Here is a 7,947-nt window from a genome sequence, read left to right as displayed (position 1 = left end):
AATGTTGTAAATATTGTGGAAAAATTTTCGTAGTCTTGTAAATAAAGTGTATTGTTGACGTCCTTAGAAAGTTGTCTGTCCCTTTTCTCCCTTCGCTTTCTTTCCTTTTTTTTTTTTATATATATATATATCACCAATCAATATCACAGGTCCTTGAAAACTTTGTGGCTCTCCATACAACTTGGTGAATTTAGTGGTGCTATCTCCTGAACCCCAGCTAAGGATTGGCCACAAACTAACAAGTCTGCCTTAATGACCCTCGTGCAGTCGATAGTCATTATGCAGAAGCTTTTCCTTTCATACAACTATTCACTGTTCACCTCACACAGAGAAGGAACGGCAGTCAAATACATACCAAGATCGAGAGAGAGAGAGAGAGAGAGAGAGAGAGAGAGAGAGAGAGAGAGAGAGCATAAAAAACCACATCATCACACAAAACGGCGCCATCAGGAGCTATAAACACATACCAGTCCAGTAATATATCTAGAGCAATTTCCTGAAGCTATGAAGAATATGAGAATTAAAAACGCAATGCCAGTGGTCAGCAGTGCGCATGCGTCACTCAGAACACACAGGCTGGACAACGACGCTCTTCCATTTGCTCGTCGGCTTCCATGGAGGTAACATCAGCGGGTAGTCTCGTTAGCACCGGTAAGAATATATTTTCCTTATTTTTACCCTCTATTTAAGTGTTTGGCAGGAGTGTAAGTGTTGCAGTAAAGGGAGAAGGTTACGTTAGGAGTTTTTACGTATAATGGTAACTGCAGAGGTGTTACGAGCGTGTGGTTGTGTCATAACTACTCGCTGTATGTGTCCTAGAATGCATTGATGATTGAGATGCGCCAGAACACGGTGTTTATTATAGCAGTGCAGGAGTTGCTGTGACTAGCGGTGTTATATCTGTGGTGCAATGAAAGATGTTGCATTTATTTATTTTTTAGCTAACGACCTGATGATAGTTACGTGGTGGTCGTTAATTTGCAGTTGTAACGCTATAACTATTTCAGATCAATGCAGCAGAGGTTATTGTGGTTATTGTTAGTAAGTAGTTGTACAGTATAAGTGTATGTGTGTAACTGTGTGACAAACTATTGGTGTTAGAGGTAACGAGCCAATGACAATTAAGTAGTTAGCTCGATATAATTACTGAATTACTATGAGTTCAGGTGGTTAGCTAACTAATCAGAAAGGAAAACAATGATATATTTTTTGTAATTTCGTTATTATTACCATATTTGATCTAGACAGCTAAAAAAAAAAAGAAAATCAGTTTCATGGTTCGTGACGTCACAAATTCACGATCAGCTGAGTGGCGAGGCGATGGTGAAAGAGTCGTCACCCGCCCTACCTCCCACAATCCCCATACCCCCATCCACTACCTCTCCCCTGCCCCTCTTCAAATTATCCTCCCCTAGCCCTTTGCGACCCCTTACCCTCCCTAACTCCATCCTATCTTCACCCCCTCACCCTCCCCATCCTCACCAGTCACGCTCCTCATCCTTGCTCCGTCATCCTCCCCCGTCCCTCGTCCTGTCACCCCACCCATCTCTGCCCCATCACCTTCCCCCACTTAAAAAGAAAAAAAATTGGACTTGTACGATACCCAGTAACGTCACGTGACTCGGTATCGCTGGAGACAAGGTACTTACAAGCAGTCAAGCACAAACAAGTTTCGGTTATTATTTACAAGTTCTTTTGTAAACATCAATATAAATCAATAAAAGCTTTCGCCTGAAAAAAAAAGTAAATGTGAAGTAAGGTGAGTATTACCACATGTAGTCGTATGATGAGCTACTGAGAAGGACCGAGAGTAAAGACCAGCCCAGGTTTCATTAGTTTCATTACCTATTCGTCTCTCCTGCAACAGTAAACGTTAGCTAGTTTCATTACCTGTTCGTCCCTCCTCCAATAGCAAAAATTAACCCAAGTTTCATCAGTTTCATTATCTGTTCTTGCCTCTTCTAATAGTAAACATGAACGCAAGTTTCATTAGTTTCATTAACTGTTCGGCCCTCCTTTAGTCATCTAGCGGAAGAGCTATAACTACACGCCAACGCTCCGCCGCCAGTCACTCCTCAGTCATCCTCCGGTGCATTTAATCTCGCTGCATCTGGTGTAATTTGCGCGAGTTTCATTACTGCTAGAGATATTGTGTACATTCCGTATTAAAATTTCACTGCACCACCATCACTTGCCTCCCGCTCCCCCGCCTTCCTTTCTTCCTTCATCCGTCACTGCCGCACACTCATCCTTCACAACCACCACCACCATCAACACCACATCCTCCTTCCTGTTGCCCAGATGCGCGCCGGTAAGTGTGGTGAGGGTAGTACTTATTTCTGGATTGCTGCGTCACTAAGCACCTTCTTCCGACTGCTTTAGCGTCACAAATTGCATGAAAGGTTATAAAACTATCCGAAGGAGATGGAACACTCATACAGAAAGTGACGCCTTGATTATTAACAGGTTATTTTACTCATCCAGTCGCCGCCGCCACCATAGTTGTGTAAAATGTATCATACTCAATCCTTTTATCACTTCATTCTCGTTTCTCGTACTCCATTTACTCTCCCATTCATTCTATACTAAATATGGGCCATCACCACCATTGCCACTAGAGTTGTGTAAAAGGTATCACACTGAATCGTTTAATTACTTCCTTCTTTCTTATACTCGATTCTCTTGCTCGGAATTTACTCTCTCATTCATTGTATACTAAATGCTAATCTGTGCCGCCACCTTCACCGCAGCCAGAGTTATGTAAAATGTATCACACCGTCCTTTTATCACTTCATTCTTTGTTATACTCGATTCTCGTATCACAGTTCACTCTCATTCATTCAATACTAAATGCTGATCTGTGTTAAGCCACTGACTTCACTTATTATATTCACTTACATTTACTGTCTTAACATTTTTTCTCGTGAACTTGCAGCATTCTAGACCGGTCAAGCATGTCAACCTGTATTATTTCTTTATATTAGCGACATTTGCCCCGATTCTTACCTCTGTTTTAAAGTTCAGGGTTATAATCAAGATGTATTGGTGGTAATCACACTCCCAAGCGATTATCAACAGGAAAATAGTTTTACATCACAAGGTATCGATATGTCACATCATGCATCATTACACATTACAAAGCAGTCAGTCCTACAGGGGGACAAGCTTGAATCGATCACTTTGTACCCTCCCGTTCCCTCCACCACCACGTCTCTCTCCACCTCGTGTATTGCAGACTCATCACCCGTCAGCCACCGCCCGCCAGCCTTGTCAGCAAGGTTCCCGCGCCGTGAACATCTGACGCAGCGTGAGTCGCTCCCCCGGGCCACCTGTTGCCGTGTCCTGTCGGGGGTTGCGAGGCGAGGCGGCGAGGAAACGGGAGGTCCAGGTATGATGGTGATTTTCCCACGACCACTGAACGCTAATTTTACGCCAGTTGTAGATTTGCGGTTCTTTGCTGTATAATATCTCGTGAGGCGTGGGAGGGAGGGAGGGAGGGAGAGAGAGGTAGGAGGGGAAATGGGAGAGTCAGTGTTCGCCGTCGCTCTGAATATAGGGTAATCTAATGTGTATATGTTACACCCCGTTTGTGAAATTGCCCATTTCATGAAATGGGAAAACCCAATTCGTGATATGAACCTAACCTAACCTAACCTAATCCATGAAATGTGCAAAGGAGTGGCCATTTCATGAAATGGTTAGGTTAGGTTGTTAGGATAGGTTCATTTCATGAATTGGGTTTGCCCATTTCATGAAATGGGCAATTTCACAAACGGGGTGTAACATCTTCAAATTGCTCTGTTTTATTTTTTTACTTTTACTGTAACTGAAGTTCTACATGAGGCTCCCTTAATGTCAATTTGATATTTTTACGTGTATGCGCTTTATGATCCCAGTTTTAGGGCCTCGGTTGGCTTTCATGGGGTTTTGATTTTCTTTAGTGCGTTGTTCATGTTAGAGGTAAGCGTAATTCACCTAAGTAGTAGTTGATTGTACTGTGTAGAGGTAAGCGTAATTCACCTAAGTAGTAGTTGATTGTACTGTACAATCTAATTTTTTATTGTAGCGCTTTATGATTGCAGTGTTAGAGCCATGAATTTAGTCAGCTTTCCCGGGGTGTTGATTTTCCTTAGTGTGTTGTTCATGCTACCTTAGTGTGTTGTTCATGCTAAAGGGAAGGAAGGAAGCCTTAATTCACCTACGTAGTTCTTAATTGAGAAGAGTTTTTATAGTCGTCCATTGCTTTACAGGATCACTATAACCAAGCCACGCTCTCTGCCGAATTACGCTCAGCACTCCTTCACCTGGCGGAATTATTCAGCGAGTTCATGAAGACCTTCGAATCTGCAATTTAGGAAGCCAGTAACGGAGAGGGCGGACCAGTGGAAACTGGCAGCGTATTCTCAAGATTGAGGGGTAGTAATAATTATACTATTACTACCCCTCAATTTTTTAACTGTTGGGCCTGCTCTCTCCGATACTCTGAATTTAATCACGAACTCGTTGAATGATTGCGTCACGTGAACAGGTTTGACGTAATTGAAAGGGGCGGTTGAGCGGAACTCGGCAGGGATGATGGATGAACGCAGAGTAGACGGAATCTAGGAAAGCGTAACTCGGCAGGGGATGGATGAACGCAGAGTAGACGGAATCTAGGAAAAAGAAGAACGCAGGGGAGGACAATAGACGGAAACGGCTACAGGTGAGAGTAGTAGTAATATGGTGACGGAAACGGCTACAGGTGAGAGTAGTAATATGGTGACAAACTTAGTTTATTTGAAAACATACAGCCCTGTTTGAAAACAGACAATAAGCCCTAATTTTCGCAGTGTATCTATCTCCTAGTGACGACACACGGTGCGATGCCGCTACTCTCCCTCCATCTTACAGGCCAAATCTTGATCGAAGTGATGAACGCGTACTCGTATTGTGTGTAGCCACCACCAGCCGACCGTCCAGAGTCAAGCCGCCGCGCCACAATGAAGCCTCACCGGACCCGTTGTCCCGAAGCAGCACTGAAATAAAAAGAACCAATAAAAAATCTAAATTTATAGACTACAGTATCCCTTCATTTGTTTCCACCACTACGTCGTCACCATATCACGCATGCGCGCGCACTCATCTGATGGAACAACATCCTAGTGACACACGGTGCGATGCCGCTACTCTCCAAATCATGAACGCGTACGTATTGTAGTAGCCTCCCAGTGAGTGCTGACTGGTTTTCAAGAACTGTCACACTGCTTCACGAGGCCCTGCGGAGATAATTAATTAGTTAGTCCCTACTGTAACAATAAAATATATTAATAAAATAATATTAATAAAATAATATAGTCCCTACTACTGTAACAATATAATAATAAAATATATAAAATAAGCTTACTTGATTTGTTTCACTTACTTCAATTACTACTTAATAAATAAATATGATTTGTTTCACTTCTTCAATTACTTTATATCACTTACTTCAATTACTTTATAATAAATAATATACACAATTTCATTATTTCAATTACAACGTACTGGCACACTATGAACAGCTAAATGTGTAACAACTCACCACAGGAAGCATAACACGACACAGCTTTCCACGTAGGTTTTATTTAGCCAGCCACCACCAGCCGACCGTCCAGAGTCAAGCCTCACAACCCGTTGTTCCGAAGCAGCACTGAAAAAAAGAACCAATAAAAAATCTAAAAATATAGACTACAGTATCCTTTATTTGTCTCCACCACTACGTCGTCACCATATCTATCACGCATGCGCGCGCACACATCTGATGAACATCCAGGTAAGACAACGAAACACTTAAAAAATTCGGGTATACCAAATCAAATACAAAAATACTGAAGGTAATCTATAGAGGTTCTACATGTTTGCTCATTTACCTTCTACCCCACGCTGTTTCTGCTTCCCTACCTACCTATATGTGCTCTCTCCCTACCTTCCGCCCGTCTCTTTTCCTGCCTTTTTCTTCCCGTTCCTACCCCCTACCTTCTCTCGTTGTCCCATATGTCCTCTCCCTATCTTCCCCCTCCCTATGTACTCTCTACCAACTTTCCGTCCTCTCCTTCCACCTCCTCCCTATCTACTCTGCCCTCTTTCCGCCCTCTCTGCTTGCCCCATCTGGCCTCTCCTTACCTTCCTCTCCACCCCCGATGTTTCCTCCCCACCCTCCGGCCCTCCAGTACTCAAATTACCAAACTACGGACTATTACTCTTCCCTCAACCTTGTCCCATTAGATAATGACGCTCAAGTTACGATTATACCTGGTGGTTTGTGCCATTAAGGACAATTTAATCCAAAACTTTAATTACATAGTCTTGAATTACCTTTTACTGTGATCCGAACTTACTTTTCATATTGAGATTTTAGACGCTACAAATTCTTATTGTGAAAGCGATGAAACAATGACAACGGAAATACACGAATAAATGCTTCAGTTAAACAAATTACACACCAATTAGACAAAAGATTACACTACTAGTTACGTTAAGTTTCATTTATATACTATGCTTTCCAGTGGTGCCATCTTCCTCAATAAATACACCCCTTTCCATCACATTACGTTATACTCAACATTACCAGACAGGAGTGCAGTCTAGCCGGGACGAGAAGAGCCGGAGAGGACACAGTTTGAGTCGGACGCTCCATGACGCTGCTACACGAGTGATACCTGGAAAAAAAACGAACATATTAGCACTCGCTCTGAAACGCCTCTATACGCCTCACCACTGCATTCACAAAGCCTAACGACCACTAACTGCACTGCCACTGAACACTCGTGAAAGTACTGACACTGAACTAATGACCACCCAAATTAAGTAACACACTTTAAAGGAACTGGCAATCAAGTGAGCCTTTTTTTTATTTTTATTTTTTTTTTGTTCCCCGTGGCCAGCTTCCCCCCTTGCATAAAGAATAAATATCATTAACAACTCACCAGGAAAGCACAACATGCCAGAACATCCAGGTAGGTTTCCGCCACCGCCACAGAGTCACCACCGGCCGGCCTTCCACCCACCGTCCAGTCAGCCCACAGCACCACAACGAAGCCTCACGAACCTCCAGACCCACTGTCCCGAAGCATCATTGCTCACCACGCCGCTCCGCTCTCGGCCGCTGCCCTCTTCACACTGCCTCCTACCTGGCCGAAGACTTCTGGGTAATCGCACCCCCACTTTCCTTACGACGCATGCGCAATGATTACTGATAGGATTGTAATAACGCTATGAATCATTTCGGTACATTTTCTTCTTTTTATGGAATTAGATGATTCTTTTGAGCTTGAAATACCAAAAGTTGAGTTTGTAAATGTAAAGCATATGAGTAACAAAGTGACGTAAACTATCTCCCCCTCCCTTCCCGTTTTCCATGTCCTCTCTCCACCATCCCTGCCTCTCCTCCCCTCTCCTCCCGTACTTCCTCCCATTCACGCCACACAATGGGGGCACGATCAAGGCCGGCCAACACAGCCAATGCTAATAGAAGGGCGTGTCACCGCTCAGTATTGCGAGTCAGGAAGCGACGCATTGCACCAACAGCTGTCCATGCAACGAGGCACAGGACGCATGAACCACCGAACCATTGAATCAACCTTCTACTGCGTGTGGTCAGCCTTCCTTCCTCCCCACCCGTTCCTCTCTACATAAATGCAAACAAAAGATATATAGTTATGCTTGCAAGGATAAACATTTGAGGACTGTAATGGCCTGGGAATCATGATGTGTGAAGTAAGATGCATATCATTACTTGGTTTTATAATATTATTCTCCCCAGGCTTTGTTCTGCTTCCTTTTAACATATTTTTTCTCGTCTGCGGTTGAAGTAAATCCGTATTTCCTCCACTGATGCGTCTTGCAAATCCACGAAGGTTATCCTCTTCCTTGTTTAGCAAAATTACTGAAGCAATGACTGAGTTTCTCCATTAGATACTCCACCAATGA

General features: G+C 43.3%; 1 long non-coding RNA gene across 1 annotated transcript; it reads left to right on the top strand.

The window, feature by feature from the left end:
- The first annotated feature begins 524 nt into the window (after positions 1–524).
- LOC123507538 lies at positions 525–5,382 on the top strand. Its single transcript, XR_006675673.1, has 4 exons — positions 525–651; positions 3,236–3,388; positions 4,251–4,702; positions 4,891–5,382. It is a non-coding gene; the product is annotated as an uncharacterized LOC123507538 (long non-coding RNA).
- Positions 5,383–7,947: the final 2,565 nt, after the last annotated feature.

The sequence above is a fragment of the Portunus trituberculatus genome, chromosome 22 (genome assembly GCF_017591435.1).
Source record: "Portunus trituberculatus isolate SZX2019 chromosome 22, ASM1759143v1, whole genome shotgun sequence".
In the NCBI taxonomy this organism is placed as follows: Eukaryota; Metazoa; Arthropoda; class Malacostraca; order Decapoda; family Portunidae; genus Portunus; species Portunus trituberculatus.
Note: the sequence above shows the minus strand (reverse complement) of the source record. Positions and strands in the feature narration are given on the sequence as shown.